The sequence below is a fragment of the Pararge aegeria genome, chromosome 26 (genome assembly GCF_905163445.1).
Source record: "Pararge aegeria chromosome 26, ilParAegt1.1, whole genome shotgun sequence".
Taxonomy (NCBI): Eukaryota; Metazoa; Arthropoda; class Insecta; order Lepidoptera; family Nymphalidae; genus Pararge; species Pararge aegeria.
This window is the reverse complement of record NC_053205.1, coordinates 1,282,195-1,302,307: the sequence shown is the minus strand read 5'-3', so window position 1 is coordinate 1,302,307 and position 20,113 is coordinate 1,282,195. Positions and strand designations below refer to the sequence as shown.

General features: G+C 30.1%; 1 protein-coding gene across 4 annotated transcripts in view; it reads right to left on the bottom strand.

Moving 5' to 3' along the window:
- Positions 1-18,570: 18,570 nt before the first annotated feature.
- The window catches only part of LOC120635349 (transcription elongation regulator 1), a 68,182-nt gene continuing 66,639 nt past the window's right edge, over positions 18,571-20,113 (bottom strand). For all 4 annotated transcript variants that reach the window (XM_039906331.1, XM_039906333.1, XM_039906334.1 and 1 more), the window contains exon 24: positions 18,571-18,677. The gene's annotated coding sequence lies outside the window, so the exon portion shown is untranslated. The remainder of the gene's footprint in view (positions 18,678-20,113) is intronic.

The following is a 20,113-nucleotide window of genomic DNA, read 5'->3' as shown; positions in this document are numbered from 1 at the left end:
ATACATTATATACTTAAATACATTATAAACTTATGTCCATTATATACTTGAGTACATTATATATTTACTTACATTATATACTTAAGTTAATTATATACTTACTTACATTATATACTTATGTACATTATATACTTAAATACATTATATACTTAATTACATTATAAACTTAAGTAAATTATATACTTACTTACATTATATACTTAAATACATTATATACTTAAGTACATTATATACTTACTTACATTATATACTTATGTACATTTAATACTTACTTACATTATATACTTATGTACATTATTTACTTAAGTTCATTATATACGTAAGTACATTATATACTTTAATACATTATATACTTGCTTACATTATATACTTAAGAACATTATATACTTAAGAACATTATATACTTACTTACATTATATACTTAAGTACATTATATACTTAAATACATTATATATTTGCTTACATTATATACTTAAGTACATTATATACTTACTTATCCCAAGCAAGCAAGTATATAATGTACTTAAGTATATAATGTATTTAAGTATATAATGTATTTATGTATATAATGTACTTAAGTATATAATGTACTTAAGTATATAATGTACTTAAGTATATAATGTACTGAAGTATATAATGTATTTAAGTTTATAATGTATTAAAGTATATAATGTACATAAGTATATAATGTAAGTAAGTATATAATGTATTTAAGTATATAATGTACTTAAGTATGTAATGTACATAAGTTTATAATGTATTTAAGTAAATAATATACTTAACTATATAATGTATTTAAGTATATAATGTAAGTAAGTATACAATGTACTAAAGTAAATGATGTACTTAAGTATATAATGTACTTAAGTATATAATGTACATTAGTATATAATGTCAGCAAGTATATAATGTACAAAACTTATAACGTATATAATTTAAGTAAGTATATAATGTACTTAAGTATATAATGTAAGTAAGAATATAATGTACTTAAATATTTATGTAATTTAGTATATAATGTACTTAAGTATATAATGTATTTAAGTATATAATGTACTTAAGTATATAATGTACTTTAGTATATAATGTACATAAGTTGATAATGTTCTTAAGTAAATAATGTACCTAAGTATGTAATGTACATAAGTATATAATGTATTTAAGTAAATAAAATACTTAACTATATAATGTATTTAAGTATATAATGTATTTAAGTCTATAATGTACATGAGTTAATAATGTTCTTAAGTAAATAATGTACTTAAGTATATCATGTACTTTAGTATATAATGTACTTAAGTATATAATGTACTTTAGTATATAATGAACATAAGTATATAATGTATTTAAGTCTATAATGTACATGAGTTAATAATGTTCTTAAGTAAATAATGTACTTAAGTATATCATGTACTTTAGTATAAAATGTACATAAGTATATAATGTATTTAAGTCTATAATGTACATGAGTTAATAATGTTCTTAAGTAAATAATGTACTTAAGTATGTAATGTACATAAGTATATAATGTATTTAAGTAAATAATATACTTACTAAGTATATAATGTATTTAAGTATATAATGTAAGTAAGTATATAATGTACTAAAGTAAATGATGTACTTAAGTATATAATGTACTTAAGTATATAATGTACTTAAGTACAAAATGTATTTAAGTATATAATGTTCTTAAGTATATAATGTACATTAGTATATAATGTAAGCAAGTATATCATGTATTTAAGTATTTAATGTACTTAAGTATATAATGAACTTAAGTATATAATGTATTTAAGTATATAATGTTCATAAGTATATAATGTAAGTAAGTACATAATGTACTTAAATATATAATGTTTTTAAGTATATAATGTACTTAAGTATATAATGTACTTTAGTATCTAATGAACATAAGTATATAATGTATTTAAGTCTATAATGTATATGAGTTAATAATTTTCTAAAGTAAATAATGTACTTAAGTATATCATGTACTTTTGTATATAATGTACATAAGTATATAATGTATTTAAGTCTATAATGTACATGAGTTAATAATGTTCTTAAGTAAATAATGTACTTAAGTATGTAATGTACTTAAGTATATAATGTATTTAAGTATATAATGTATTAAAGTATATAATGTACATACGTATATAATGTAAGTAAGTATATAATGTATTTAAGTATATAATGTACTTAAGTATTTAATGGTCTTAAGTATATAATGTATTTAAGTATATAATGTAAGTAAGTATATAATGTATTTAAGTATATAATGTAAGTAAGTATATAATGTACTTAAGTATATAATGTACATTAGTATATAATGTAAGCAAGTATATAATGTACTTAAGTATATAATGTATTTAAGTATATAATGTATTTAAGTATATAATGTACTTAAGTATATAATGAACTTAAGTATATAATGAACTTAAGTATATAATGTATTTAAGTATATAATGTACAAAAGTATATAATTTAAGTAAGTATATAATGTACTTAAGTATATAATGTACTGAAGTATATAATGTATTTAAGTTTATAATGTATTAAAGTATATAATGTACATAAGTATATAATGTAAGTAAGTATATAATGTATTTAAGTATATAATGTACTTAAGTATGTAATGTACATAAATTCAAATTCAAAATTCATTTATTTCAAGTAGGCCTAATATAAGCACTTTTGAAACGTCAAGTCTGTCTGTTTGTAGTGATTCTACCACCGGTTCGGAAGGCAGATTCTACCGAGAAGAAGCCGGCAAGAAACTCAGCAGTTGCTCTTTTCCAACATCAAAAATTTACATTTTATATTTTAACATTCATTTTTCTATCTTGTGAGAGATGAAAGCGGAGCCGGATGCTTCCAAGCAACCTTGTCATTAAGAAACTCATCAATTGTATAATAACCTCGCTGTAATAAATGTGTTTTAACACATTCTTTAAACTTATGGATTGGTAGGTCCAAAATTACCTTAGGAATCATATTATAAAAGCGTATACTCAATCCCACAAATGACTTCTGCACCTTTCGCAGACGATATGCAGATGTTACTTATTTATGACCATTTCTTGTAAGTCGACTGTTAATATCCACTTTTTGTTTATAAAGACTAATATGTTGTCTTACAAATACTATATTGTTATAAATGTATTGTGAGGCTACCGTAAGTATACCAATTTCTTTAAATTTTTCACGGAGGGATTCACGTGATTTAAGTTTATATATTGACCGTACAGCTCTTTTCTGCAATATGAATATAGTTTCAATATCAATATCAGCAGCTTTGCCCCATAATAAGATCCCGTAAGACATCACACTATGAAAGTACGCGAAGTAAACAAGTCTTGCTGTTTCTACGTCAGTAATCCCTGACGGCGTAGGCAGCCGAGCTTAGTTTACCTGCTAGTGTATCTATATGGGTACCCCACTGAAGCTTACAATCCAAGGTCATGCCCAGAAAAACTGTGGAATCTTCCATTTTTAGTGATTCTCCATTTATTATTATATACTTAAGTACATCATTTACTTTAGTATCTAATGAACATAAGTATATAATGTATTTAAGTCTATAATGTATATGAGTTAATAATTTTCTAAAGTAAATAATGTACTTAAGTATATCATGTACTTTTGTATATAATGTACATAAGTATATAATGTATTTAAGTCTATAATGTACATGAGTTAATAATGTTCTTAAGTAAATAATGTACTTAAGTATGTAATGTACTTAAGTATATAATGTATTTAAGTATATAATGTATTAAAGTATATAATGTACATACGTATATAATGTAAGTAAGTATATAATGTATTTAAGTATATAATGTACTTAAGTATTTAATGGTCTTAAGTATATAATGTATTTAAGTATATAATGTAAGTAAGTATATAATGTATTTAAGTATATAATGTAAGTAAGTATATAATGTACTTAAGTATATAATGTACATTAGTATATAATGTAAGCAAGTATATAATGTACTTAAGTATATAATGTATTTAAGTATATAATGTATTTAAGTATATAATGTACTTAAGTATATAATGAACTTAAGTATATAATGAACTTAAGTATATAATGTATTTAAGTATATAATGTACAAAAGTATATAATTTAAGTAAGTATATAATGTACTTAAGTATATAATGTACTGAAGTATATAATGTATTTAAGTTTATAATGTATTAAAGTATATAATGTACATAAGTATATAATGTAAGTAAGTATATAATGTATTTAAGTATATAATGTACTTAAGTATGTAATGTACATAAATTCAAATTCAAAATTCATTTATTTCAAGTAGGCCTAATATAAGCACTTTTGAAACGTCAAGTCTGTCTGTTTGTAGTGATTCTACCACCGGTTCGGAAGGCAGATTCTACCGAGAAGAAGCCGGCAAGAAACTCAGCAGTTGCTCTTTTCCAACATCAAAAATTTACATTTTATATTTTAACATTCATTTTTCTATCTTGTGAGAGATGAAAGCGGAGCCGGATGCTTCCAAGCAACCTTGTCATTAAGAAACTCATCAATTGTATAATAACCTCGCTGTAATAAATGTGTTTTAACACATTCTTTAAACTTATGGATTGGTAGGTCCAAAATTACCTTAGGAATCATATTATAAAAGCGTATACTCAATCCCACAAATGACTTCTGCACCTTTCGCAGACGATATGCAGATGTTACTTATTTATGACCATTTCTTGTAAGTCGACTGTTAATATCCACTTTTTGTTTATAAAGACTAATATGTTGTCTTACAAATACTATATTGTTATAAATGTATTGTGAGGCTACCGTAAGTATACCAATTTCTTTAAATTTTTCACGGAGGGATTCACGTGATTTAAGTTTATATATTGACCGTACAGCTCTTTTCTGCAATATGAATATAGTTTCAATATCAATATCAGCAGCTTTGCCCCATAATAAGATCCCGTAAGACATCACACTATGAAAGTACGCGAAGTAAACAAGTCTTGCTGTTTCTACGTCAGTAATCCCTGACGGCGTAGGCAGCCGAGCTTAGTTTACCTGCTAGTGTATCTATATGGGTACCCCACTGAAGCTTACAATCCAAGGTCATGCCCAGAAAAACTGTGGAATCTTCCATTTTTAGTGATTCTCCATTTATTATTATATTTTTATTAACTTTCTTTACATTTGGTAAAATAAATTCCACACACTTAGTTTTTTTTGCATTTAAAAGTAAATTATTGACAGTAAACCAGTGCGACACATGCGACATAGCACGGCTTACATCGTCAGAGTTGTCGCTACCTCTATCAGTTTTAAAAATTAGAGATGTATCATCAGCAAACAGTACAATGTCACAGGTTTCACTGACATGGTGTGGTAGATCATTTATATACACCAAAAATAGAAAGGGACCCGAGATTGAACCCTGTACTATATATTATATTCTTACTTACATTATATACTTTTGTACATTATATACTTAAATACATTATATACTTAAGTACATTATATACTTACTTAAATTATATACTTTTGTACATTATATACTTAAATACATTATATACTTAAGTTCATTATATACTTAAATACATTATATACTTGCTTATATTATATACTAATGTACATTATATACTTTTGTACATTATATACTTAAGTACATCATTTACTTTAGTACATTATATACTTTAATACATTATAAACTTAAATACATTATATACTTAAGTACATTATATACTTAAGTACATTATATACTTACTTAAATTATATACTTTTGTACATTATATACTTTGTTACATTATATACTTTTGTACATAATATACTTAAATACATTATATACTTACTTACATTATATACTTATGTACATTATATACTTAAATACATTATATACTTAAGTTCATTATATACTTAAGGATATTATATACTTAAATAAGTATATTGCTTCGGTTTATAGCCGCTGCGACCTCCCAAACAGCACTTATTATGCACAAACCATGTCTAATAATAATCTGTGTTACGTCAATATCACCATTAAGGAAGTCATCCAAAAATTAAAAAGACTCGACACAAAAAAGGGTGCTGGTCCTGACGACCTACCTCCATTACTGATACATAATTGTGCTGTTCCCTTGTCCTCACCCATTTATTTGATTTTTAATAAATCTCTGCAGACTGGCACTTTTCCGGATATGTGGAAACGCGCTAGAATAGTACCTATCCATAAAGGGGGTAGTCGTGAGAATATTGCCAACTACAGGCCTATCTCGATATTATCTGCATTCTCAAAAGTCTTCGAGTCTCTGATCCACCCGATAGTATCACGCCACGTTCGCTACGCGCTTTCGCAAGCTCAGCATGGTTTCGTAAGTGCTAGATCCACTATTACAAACTTAACGAACTTTGTGAACTATGTGACAGATTCGGTGGACTCACGTAATCAAGTTGATGCTATCTACACAGATTTCTCGAAGGCTTTCGATAGGGTAAACCACAAACTATTGGTGGAAAAGCTCTCATCATTTGGGCTGGGTGGTTCGCTTTTGTCGTGGTTTTCTTCGTATCTGGTTGACAGACATTCTTACGTGGCGATCAAGGGTCACTTATCCATGACTTTCAGAGCAACATCAGGAGTTCCCCAGGGATCCATTTTGGGGCCTCTTTTATTTAATATTTTTATAAACGACATCACTAGCTGTATCCAGAATTCAAAATATTTTATCTTCGCCGACGATCTTAAAATTGCAAAAATGATCTTGAAAGATCAAGATGTTAGATCCCTACAGGAAGATATTGATAGAGTCGTTGATTGGTGTAACATAAATGGCATGGACCTTAATCCTACCAAATGCTCATTCATAAGTTTTACACGCAAACATTCTGTCTTCCAATCTAAGTACACAATCAATAATGGCCCACTCCAGAAACTTGAACTCGTCCGCGATCTGGGAATAACTATTGATGCCAAATTACGATTTAATGTCCACATTGAAAACATCTGTAAATCAGCGCGTAAAATGCTCGGCTTCATGTGTAGAAATGCGAAACCATTTAAAAAACTTAAAACTAAAAGACTTTTATATGCTACGTTGGTTAGAAGCAAACTTGAGTATGCCTCGGTCGTATGGAACCCTAGCTACCAGGTACACATAGACCGCCTGGAAAGTATACAAAGACGATTCACGCAACTTTATTCGATTGGATTAGATAAAAGAAAGCCTTATAAACATCGACTCAAGTCGTTCAAGTTAAATTCATTATCGGAAAGACGTAGGCTACACGATATGGTATTTCTACATAAACTCATAAACGGCACCATTGATAACTCTGAATTGTTGAGCCAAATATACCTTAAGGTTCCCTCTCGTATGCCGCGGTACCCTATTCCACTCTTCACACACAAATTTTATAGAACTAATCTCGGCCACCACTCCTTAATACCTAGGCTAAGTAGATTGTATAATGAATTTAGTGCTAAAAGTGAGTGTATTGATTTGTTAAACGATACATTAGGAAAATTTAAAACCAAAATTATTAAAACGTTTGGCACTTCGCTAGAGGGTGACTCGTAATCTGATAAATAGGTACCTCAACTTTGTTTTCTAAGTTCCTAAAATATTAACATTGGTAATGTAAGTTTCTATTTCAAATTCAAATTCAAAATTTCTTTATTCATGTAGGCCTATCACAGGCACTTATGAAGCTTTCTGTTTAAATTTTATTATTATAAATGTACATATCTTTTAATAATGCTTGTATAAAATTGAGTTATCGTACATACTAACCAGTGCATGCTGTGACTACCTATAAGTGAAATTATGTGTCATTTGTAACCTAAGGCTAGCTTTATTCATAACATAATAATACATGTAATTTTGTTGGTAGTCCTAATAAAAATAAATAAATAAATAAAATAAAAATACATTATATACTTAAATACATTATATACTAATGTACATTATATACCTAAGTACATTATATACTTACTTACATTATATACTTAAATACATTATATACTTAGGTACATTATATACTTAATTAAATTATATACTTAAGTACATTATTTACTTTATTACATTATATACTTATGTACATTATATACTTAAATACATTATATTCTTATGTACATTATATACTTAAGTACATTATATACTTACTTACATTATATACTTATGTACATTATATACTTACTTACATTATATACTTAAGTACATTATATACTTTAGTACATTATATACTTAAGTACATTATATACTTAAATACATTACATACTTAAGTACATTATATACTTACTTACATTATATACTTATGTACATTATATACTTAAATACATTATATACTTACTTACATTATTTACTTTTGTACATTATTTACTTATGTACATTATTTACTTAAATATATTATATACTTATGTACATTATATACTTAAGTACATTATTTACTTAAGTTAAGTATTTACCTATGTACATTATTTACTTAGGAACATTATATACTTAAATAAATTATATACTTAAGTACATTATATATTTATGTACATTATATACTTACTTACATTATATACTTATGTACATTATATACTTAAATACATTATATACTTGCTTACATTAGATACTAATGTACATTATATACTCAAATACATTATATACTCAATTACATTATTTACTTATGTACATTATATACTTAGGTAAATTATATACTTAGGTACATTATATACTTAAATAAATTATAAACTTAAGTACATTATTTACTTTATTACATTATATACTTATGTACATTATATACTTAAATACATTATATACTTATGTACATTATATACTTAAGTACATTATTTGCTTAAGAACATTATTAACTTATGTACATTATATTCTTAAATACATTATATACTTAAGTACATTATTTACATTATGTACTTAAATACATTATATACTTAAGTACATTATTTTCTTATGTACATTATTTACTTTTGTAAATTATATACTTAAATACATTATATACTTAAGTATATTATATACTTAAGTACATAGTATAATTAAATACATTATATACTTAAATGCATTATTTAATTAAATACATAATTTACTTAAGTACATTATTTACTTATGTATATTATATACTTTTTTACATTATTTATTTTCGTACATTATATACTTACATACATTATTTACTTAAGATAAATTATTTACTTATATAACTTTCTTACATGTTATACTTATTTATTTACTTATTATAACTGGCAAAATAAAATTTCTTGGCTTAGGCCTTAATGGCATCCTTATCACGCTGGGCATGGGTGGGATATTTAACTCATTTATTAAATTTGGTGTCAACTAACCTAACTGTTATAAAAGTAAGTTTAATATTTCTTAAGTATAGTTCAAAATTCAAAATTCAAAATTCATTTATTTCAAGTAGGCCTAATACAAGCACTTTTGAAACGTCAAGTCTGTCCGTGTGTAGTGACTCTACCACCGGTTCGGAAGGCAGATTCTACCGAGAAGAAGCCGGCAAGAAACTCAGCAGTTGCTCTTTTCCAACATCAAAAATTTACATTTTATATTTTAACATTCATTTTTCTATCTTGTGAGAGATGAAAGCGGAGCCGGATGCTTCCAAGCAACCTTGTCATTAAGAAACTCATCAATTGTATAATAACCTCGCTGTAATAAATGTGTTTTAACACATTCTTTAAACTTATGGATTGGTAGGTCCAAAATTACCTTAGGAATCATAGTATAAAAGCGTATACTCAATCCCACAAATGACTTCTGCACCTTTCGCAGACGATATGCAGATGTCACTAATTTTTGACCATTTCTTGTAAGTCGACTGTTTATATCCACTTTTTGTTTATAAAGACTAATATGTTGTCTTACAAATACTATATTGTTATAAATGTATTGTGAGGCTACCGTAAGTATACCAATTTCTTTAAATTTTTCACGGAGGGATTCACGTGATTTAAGTTTATATATCGACCGTACAGCTCTTTTCTGCAATATGAATATAGTTTCAATATCAGCAGCTTTGCCCCATAATAAGATCCCGTAAGACATCACACTATGAAAGTACGCGAAGTAAACAAGTCTTGCTGTTTCTACGTCAGTAATCCCTGACGGCGTAGGCAGCCGAGCTTAGTTTACCTGCTAGTGTATCTATATGGGTACCCCACTGAAGCTTACAATCCAAGGTCATGCCCAGAAAAACTGTGGAATCTTCCATTTTTAGTGATTCTCCATTTATTATTATATTTTTATTAACTTTCTTTACATTTGGTAAAATAAATTCCACACACTTAGTTTTTTTTGCATTTAAAAGTAAATTATTGACAGTAAACCAGTGCGACACATGCAACATAGCACGGCTTACATCGTCAGAGTTGTCTCTACCTCTATCAGTTTGAAAAATTAGAGATGTATCATCAGCAAACAGTACAATGTCACAGGTTTCACTGACATGGTGTGGTAGATCATTTATATACACCAAAAATAGAAAGGGACCCAAGATTGAACCCTGTGGGACACCCATTGACGTAGCCGACCCCTGCGACTTAATGTCTTTTATGCAAACCCTTTGGGTTCTGTCACTGAGATAAGAGGCAACCAAATTTAGTGCAACGTTTTTGATACCATAATGGGCTAGTTTAAGAAGCAAGGTTTTATGATCGACACAATCGAATGCTTTGGATAGATCACAAAAAACACCAATGGCATTCTGCGAACGTTCCCAGGCATCGTACACATGTTTTAAAAGTTTAGCGCCTGCATCCGTGGTGCTACGACCTTTAGTAAAACCGTACTGCTCCGGATGTAGTAAGTTATTTACATTGAAGTGATTCAAAAGTTGATTTAATATAATTTTTTCAAAGACCTTACTAAGAGCTGGTAAGATTGAAATGGGTCTGTAATTGTTAATGTCGTTTTTATTGCCAGATTTAAATAGAGGTATAAGTTTACTATATTTCATTAAATTTGGAAAAGTACCTCTATCAACACATTCATTAAAAAGTATGGCTAAGTAAGGGGCAATAACGTCTATAATGTTAGATATTACCATTACAGACATACCCCATAAATCACCGGTTTTTTTCTGTTTCAACAACTTAAAATTCTTTATTATATCATATGCAGATATATGTTTAAAATTAAATAAAACGTTGCACTCATTAACGTTGTTCCTCAATAAACTCTGAGCTGCAGTAGGTGAAGAATTAAGTGAATCAGTCAACAAAATAGGAACACTCTGAAAAAAGTTTTCAAAGGTACTTGCAACCTCACTGTCAGCGGTAACTTTATTATCATTAATAATTAATTCAAAGTTTACGTTGCGAGATTTAGCTTTCCCAGTTTCATTATTAACAATTTTCCAGGTTGTTTGTACTTTGTTGTCCGATTTTATGATTTGATCCTTAAAGTATAGCGACTTAGCATGAAAGCAAACGTTCTTAAACGTTTTAGAGTACATTTTTACGTGTTGTAGGAAAGCTGGAGTATGGTTATATTGTTTTTCACCATAGAGCTCATACAAATTATCTCTACTTTTGTATATGCCAATAGTTGCCCAATCGCTAAACTTTATTTTTTTATTGAAATCTATATGTTTGAAATTGAATATTTTGTTAAATTCATTTTCTATAATATTAAAGAGCGTACCATAAATGCTGTCAGGATGACCGTTCTTAAAGACAAGGGCAGGAATTTTGGATGATATTTCACCTTTGAATCGCGTCAATTTGCTCTTAGTTATCGGCCTACACTTGACGATATGTTTATCTTTGTTTATATTATTCAAAACAGTAATTTGTTGGCCACAATGATCTGATCTTAAGTTGGTTATTATCGATTTACCTAAGATATCACAGTTGAGAAAAATATTATCTAAACACGATGCTGAGGTTGCTGTGATTCTAGTAGGTTCACTAAAAGCATAATTTAAATTAAAACATTTAAATAAGTTTAGCAACCTAGTCGTAGTTGCATTACTAAGTAAAATATCAACATTAAAATCCCCGCATACTATTGCTTTTTTTGTGGATACAGACAATCGCTTAAGCACATCTTCCATTACATCCTCAAAAAGGCTAAAATCACCTGAGGGGGGACGATATACACACACTATTATAAATCGCTCCAGCTCCACACAAGATAGTTCTACAGTGCGTTCAACAGAAAGACTAACTATGTCTTTTCGCTCCTTACAAGTTATATTATTGTGTACAAAAATTAAGGACCCACCATGAATTGCAGTCCTTCTGAAGAACACACTTGACATTTTGAAATTCCTTAAGATAACTGCTGGATGTGCACCAGTGAGCCAATGCTCAGTAATACACAGAATGTGTATATTGAGTTTTTCCACAAACAGTTCTATTTCAATTATTTCAGTTCTAGTTCAACGGGTACATACCACGATAATATTTTGGATTTGTCGATATTTCGACCCAGTTGCATGATCCTGGTCTCGACAGGACTCCAACTAAGATTAATAATGTAAAAGCCACAACACAATAAAGCAATTCTTCTGCAACAGGCATTTAAATTTTGTGTGTTATTAAAATTATTTTTATAAATCTACTAGCGGACTTTCGCGACTTCGTCCGCATATGAGTCAATCGAGAAGCAAGAATAGATCGTATGCTATCATAATAATCATCGCATCCTAGCTACGGACATACTATTATTTTACGATGTATACTGAGTTACTAAGTTGTCATTATTATAGTTGATACCATACATTACATACATCAATCCATACTTCCATCCTCACAAACTTTCGCATTTTTAAGTAGTATGGTACGCATGCATTCGATCGTTGTCCCAAATGCCTTGCGACTTGCTGTTATTTTTGAAGAGTTATGTCCTTTATCTCCGACCATATTTATCAGATCTTCATTAAAATAAGACAATGCATGCTTGATAGTATTCGCTTTCAAATAAAAAAAAAAAAATTAAAATCGTTTCAAATTTAATGGAGCTATGAAGTAAAATTGATAAAAACTTTCATCCCATTTCCCGGAGGCAACTTTTTGTTTATCAGGATAAAAAGTATCCTATATGTTGACCCGATCCATTAGCACTTTACCAAATTTAATTTAAATCCGTTTAGTTTTCACGTGATGCCCGGACAGACAGAAATAAAATAAAAATCTGTTTTGGACTCAGTATCGATTATAAATCATTCACCGGTCAAAATTTTCAAAATATATTGAATGTACAGAAATCTTCCAGTTACAGTTTTTTTATAAGTATTGATAGCTTTCATGAAGAAATTCATCACTTTCTAATTTTCCGCGCAAGTTTTTAAATTTTTTCTGTCATAAGAACCTTCTCCTGACAGTAACAAACACAACAAAATAAAAAGAAGTGAAATTGGTCCAGCCGTTCACGCGAGATGGCGTGACCAAGTGATATAGGGATTCATTTTTATATACATAGAGGAGGAGACAAATAATATAAGGCAATAAAGATAAGACACTGAATTATGATTTTTATTTACAGTAATTTAGTTTACAAATGAATACATGTAAAAAATGAACACACTTTTCAGCTGGCTTCTAATAAAAGCAGGGGGATATCATTTTTTCTTTAAATAGCAAAGTTCATTTTGTAAATCCAAACCTTATTTTTACCCTTTTTATAAAGTCAAAGTCAAAGTCAAAGTCAAAAATATCTTTATTCAAGTAGGCCCACAGGTGGCACTTTTGATGCGTACATAAGAATTACACGGTAGTGAGTTGATGGCGATAACCACATTCGTAAACTTAAAACTAAAGCTACGAGGGTTCCAAACGCGTCCCGGTCTAAGAAGAAGCCCACAACAAACTTAGCCGGGTGTTTTTTTTTTTTTTTTTGTTATCGCCATCTCACAATGTCATTTTAAATTATTAGAAGAGCAACCTGGTTATATTCATTCCAAGAATTATAATAAGATCAAGTTGGTCTCATTTATATTATCTGATGAAGTTTTTTATAGATAGAGGATGGAATTCTTCAACAGATAACAGCAAATCACTTTGTTCACAATTAGAGCCGAGTTGGAAAGCTCTATCACATAAGGACTCTGTTCACAGAGACTTCAATGAGTAAACCAAGGTCTGCTAGAAGGTTGGGCACTGCAGCAGGATCTTGTCAAAAGACTGTGGACAAAGGCATATATTATGAGTATATGTGTTCAAGGGTTAAACATAGTGTTTTGTCCTATTAATCTGCTATGTTTTTAATTATTCTACAACAATTTTTTACTGTTACAGGGATGCTGGTCACAATTTGTGCAATACTTTAAATGGGTCCATGAGTTAACAAAAGATTAAAATTTAATAAGAAAATGGAATGGAATGAAAACCTCCTAGCATTAGGCTTAAATTAAAAAATGTAGTTATCTTAAATTAATAAATATAGTTATGTAGTTATTAAGCACCTGTGATAGGCGTACATGAATAAAGAATTTAAGAATTTTATCGAATTTTTAATTTCTCCCCATATTTGTTTTTTTTTTAATAAAATTACCAGAGATACTCTTGGAAAGACACCAATTTCATACCTAATTAGACTTCGTATCATGCTTAAACAGTGAAAGTTTTCATTCCTTACTTTTAGCTTTTCTGTGGGAATTTATTTATAATATTTGAGCGTACACAACCAAACGCCTATTCGCCGGGTTTCGTCCGTTATTGGTACACCAGCAGTGGCCAGGCTAACTCTGCAAAAGCAGCGCCGAAGTTTGCTCGATAAGGATCATTTTGTTTGTTTTGATTATAAATTTATAAATTTTCACTAGTCGTAAAAAAGTAATAGGCCCGTTTTGATATTTGTCATCGCGACGTAACTAGTTATGTCACCATACGACTCGGTACTCGACACTCACGATCAATCGATTCAAGTATCAGTATTTGAATTTGTATTAGTTGCATCAGTATTTGATAGATATGATTATGTATTTTGAAGTGCATTGGATTAAAGTTCTAATTAGGAAAATTTTTCTTAAATTATAATACTGGGGGAATTTTTAAATAATACAATGGTACGAATGGTCAACTTGTCTTTATTTAATATTTTTAGTTACAGTAAAAAATATTTTTTATTCAAAATGTAATTAAATGTAAATATAATTATTTCATTTGATGTAATCCCAATCATCTCTGTTGTAATCTTCTTTTATTATTTTTCGAGTTTTTTCTACCACTTTTACCCAGTCTTCTTTTTTAATTGAGGCACAAGCTTCTTTCAACAATGTCATCATTTTATTTGTGGAGAATGGCGGCTTTGTATTGTGGCGTGCTGCGTATCCTTAACTTGAGCCCAAATCATCTCAATAGCATTGTACTGACAATGGTACGGCGGCGTTCTTATCACTCTGTGTCCATGCTGAAGTGCCAATTCATTAATTTTATATTTTAATTTTGCAGGTTTATTTTCTTTTACCTGTCTCAGCAATTTAGCTTTCAACATGTTAACGTCAGCTTCAACGCCTTGTCTCTGTAGACATGCTACTAAATCAGCCTTTTTGCGTGCTTGATTAGGTGCTTTATCGATTTGTACTGAATGGTATGATGCATTGTCCATAATAATTATACACTGTTCGGGGAGGTTTGTTAACAGGTTGGTACACCAGTCTGTGAATTTATTTGCATCCATTTCTTCATGATATTCTTTTTACTTTTAGACTCGAATGCGAGTAAGGCATCATTCACAAAACCTCCCCCGGCTGACCCGGCGTGGCAGATCCTAATTAGGCGACCACCTTTTCCCATCGGCACTTTTGAGCAAGATGCCCTGGTATCGTCCGTCCACGACTGCGGCACAGTATGGTTCGACTAAAGCCAAGTCTCATCAATAATAATTACACTGTCCCAATTTGTGATTTTGTTCATCTCCCTCAAAAATGATACTCTGTGTAAAATTAAATCATATCTTTCCATCATAATTTTTCTCGTGTCGGTTTTCTTGTATTTGAAACCAATTTGCTTCATTATTTGTATGAAAGATGTGGAACTGCCACTAAAAGACCAGCCTCTCGTAGTGATATCAGGAATTTACTCACAGTTGGGTATTCACTTCTTGTGTAATAATCGTACACGTGGTTTCGAATAGCGTCTGCGTCAAATGTATCAATGCCGGTTACAGGCTTGCTTTTCTTCCTCTTTTTAGGCGTATGTAATACATTATCTTCAGTACTTGAAGGCCCAAACTTTTCCTTCAAGATGTTTCGAATAGTTTTTTTTGCCGATTCCAAGTGCTTCTGCGACGCGATATTGCACTTGCGTTACGGGCAATAAAGGTTCGTAATAAATAACAACAAACAAAAAGGTCGAGTCCAAATTACTATGTTTAAATCAATTTCCAAAATAGAAGAGCCCAGATTAACGTAATAGTAATCAAAAATAGTTCAAAAGCAAAGCAGAGTCAAGAAAAAGAAATATCAAACTTAATCGAGCGCACAGTCAACTTCACAAGATGGGGAACGAAAGACTGCGCTGTGCGCGCGGGCACGCTTCAGTCATGTGCCAATTGGTCAAAGACAACTCATTATTTAGACCTCAGTGTCGCCAATTCAGAATTTAATAAAATTCATTACAAATAAAATTTAAATTTGTCTCATTCTTATATAATATTTAATTCCTATTAATATCGAATGAAGCTGGTGATATTCAGTAATTAAATGGTTACAAAACTAGTATTAAAAAAAAAAGACTGAGAACGTAACTGTTTTCAAACATTTCGCAACAATTATAAATTGCAAGCTACTATAAAGTAAGCGCGAAAAGAATACTCGCGATACCTATATTCTTTCATATTATTTAAGTGTTTGTTTGTTTGTCCTACTGTTACGCCCTAAATGAGCTACCAATCAGCTTGATTTTTGTCAGAGTTTGTTGTGAAAGTAATATACTACTTTCTATCCCAGGGAAACTAACACTATCCAAGGAATTTCTGAAAAATAAACATAGTATATTTATTTATTAAATGTAACGTAACTTTAAACAAGTTTTTATTAAATAAAAAACTATGTATTTGCCAAATAGAAATAAAAGATTTATTGAATTTGTTTTCGTTGTTTCATTTTATTTGTAACGTTTAGAAACATTTGACTTTTGCACATAATGTCTAATGCCGACGACATGATTACTTCGCGGCTAGTATAGACAGAAGAAAAACAAATTTTTCCCCGATTTGAGGGTTTGAGGGCGTCCTGTATTTTAGTTTCAGCGAGCAAAATAATACGAAATATAACGATAACGGATAATTGCTCAAATTATAGCTCTAATTGAAGATGATAACAAAAACAGTTAAATTTTTTGTGTGCTTCTTTTTACAACAGGGTTCGTTTCCCTTCTAACTTTATTATTGTCTCCAAATTAATAACGAACAGAATTTACAACAGTCTTGTTGTGAAGAACAATGGCGAACTCCCAAATAAATTTGTATTTTTTTCTTGTGTCTTTAATGAAAAATTAGTTGTATGTGTTTGAAGTTGTAATGTATTATCTTTGGTTTCAAAAATTTCAATTTTTGTCATATAAAGAATATCTAAACAATAACGTATGGTTTAGATATTCTTTGGATTGTCAAAAATATACGGTTCAGATAAGTGCTTAAAATCGGATAAAAAATATTGGAATGCATATTTAGAGTTTGTAATTTCAGACTACGTGAACATAATGAATATAGAAGTCAAATGTTCATTATATTTTCATGTGAGATCTCATTAGTTATGCATCTTTACACACCTAGAAACCGTGGTTTTATGAACTTTCTAACATGTTTACATACTCTTTGGGTTTTATAAAAAAAAAAATTCATCAGGCAAACCTAAGAAAACTGGAACATTGATTATCTATGTCAGCACCTCAGATTAATAAATATTTGATTTCCTGATCCTATTTATTATTTTTAAAATTCCAATTTTTTCTCCATGTAAAAAGTTTCCTTGATTAAAAAAAAAATAATAAGAATTAAACTTGACCACAGAATAGGCACTTGACCAATAAACCAAAATGTTTTATATTTCTGAAGTTACTGGGAAAAATCAGCGCCAATGGCTGGCGCTCACAGATTATAATATTCTTTAGACTAGTCAATTCAGCTCTTAATAAAAAATAGTTTTGTTTCCAGATCATAGAGCCATAAGCATCATTTAAAAAAATGTAAGCAAAACATTTTATCTGAATCTGTATTAATCACATTTGTAGACGCTCACAAATTCTATCGACAGTTTTTTCGCCATTGTTCTTGGGTACAGCTTTCATGTGATAGTTAAGGCTGTAGCCTGATGTTCAAATCGCAAAAACTACTCTTAGTTTTATTGTTGTAGAATCTGGCTTAATAACTCCACGATGTAGGAGATGGTAACATGGATCTGCAGAAATGTGGTTTCTTTGCATATGTTTTTTTTTCTCTGAGACCACGTGCAATGGTATACAGCTGTGGTCCTACCAGTGTCTAGTAGGTGAAATCAGTGGGACCGCGGGCCCTTTACGATATCGTCACCGATCTCCGGGCTCGATGATGACCATTTTGCCATCCATAGACCATAGACCATAGACCATCGACATAGGTTGAGGGTAAAAATAAAAGACAATATTCGTATTTAACTGCAAGGTTGCTTGTTTTATTTATCACAAATTTATATCTAAGGGAATTTTGCTTACAGACGCCGATGCGAAGAAATCGCGCGCGCCTGCAACTGACTGGAAATTAAAAGAAAAAAAAAGAATTAATACGCATACTAATATTATAGTTGTAGCGGTGATAGCGCAGTGGGGTAGGAGCTCGACTTCACTTTCGGGGGCCGAGTTCGAATCCCAATCCCATATCACTTGCTTCAACGGTGAGAAATTCTGCATGCCTGTCTGAGTTCACGAATCCGCACTGGTCCAGCGTGGTGGACTACTTCCTCAACCCCTTCTCATTGTGAGAGGAGACCACGTTTCCGGAACGTGGTCTCCTCTCTGGTGGATAGCTATGCTAGGAGTGTCCATACGTGATCAAAGCAGGAATGAGGAGATCCGCGTAAGAACTAGCTTAACGAATTGCGACCTTGAAATGAAAGTGAATCTGAAGTCCTATGCAAAAAATGTGTGAGCCGTCATAAGGCGCCTGACAGATGTGAAGTATCGAAATCTATATGTATAATAGTTATATGCATAAATTAACAGATACCGACAGGATAGAAAAAATAATGCATCACAAATTTGTTCCATAAGATAATGACAATTTATTACGTAAATATGCATTTTCATTACATACAAAAAAATCTAAATTTAAAAATTTATTTGAAATCGCGACAACTTAACTACGTATAATTCAAAATTCAAAGTCAAAAATGTTTTATTCATGTAGACCTTATCACAGGCACTTACGAAGCGTTCATAGCTCAAGCGTACATTTAACATGTTACACTAATGTTAGTGATGGTGATAACTGCATTCGTTAACTTAAAACTAAAGCTACGAGGGTTCCAAACGCGCCCTGCTCTAAGAAGAGCCCACAACAAACTTAGCCAGGTTTTTTTTTGTTATCACCATCTCACAGTCTAGTTAACGTTGAGCTATGAAGTAAGAGCAATTCATACCCAAGATTTTTTATCATACATGTAATCCTTAATATTAGGAACATATATTCCATCATGTAGCGGCCTGTATCGCCACGCCAACAATCAGGTTTAACCTCTGCCTATAGTATCAATAGAGTATCACTGTGTCTATTAGGAGATTCCTGCTGTATACATTTTTATATATGAAATAAATAAATTATTATTATTATAGATGTTTCATATCAAAAATATATATATTTACTAGCGGACCCCAGCGCCATCTGTCGGGCTGATTTGTGAATCTAAACCATCCAGGGTGCCACCCAAACGCATACCAAAATATTCATTCAAATCGGTCCAGCCGTTTAGGAGGAGTTCAGTGACATACACACGCACACAAGAAATATATATATAAGATTTATGCATTTTAACTCTTTAACTCCGAGGTGGGTGCCGGAGATAAGTCGTAGAACTCACTCGAACACTGAGCTATCAACAGTAGCGTGCATTTCATACATGCACAAAAGCACTGCATACCCAAATTATTTTATGTAAGTCGTATTGGAGGGGACTTTTTCCATTTTATGCCAT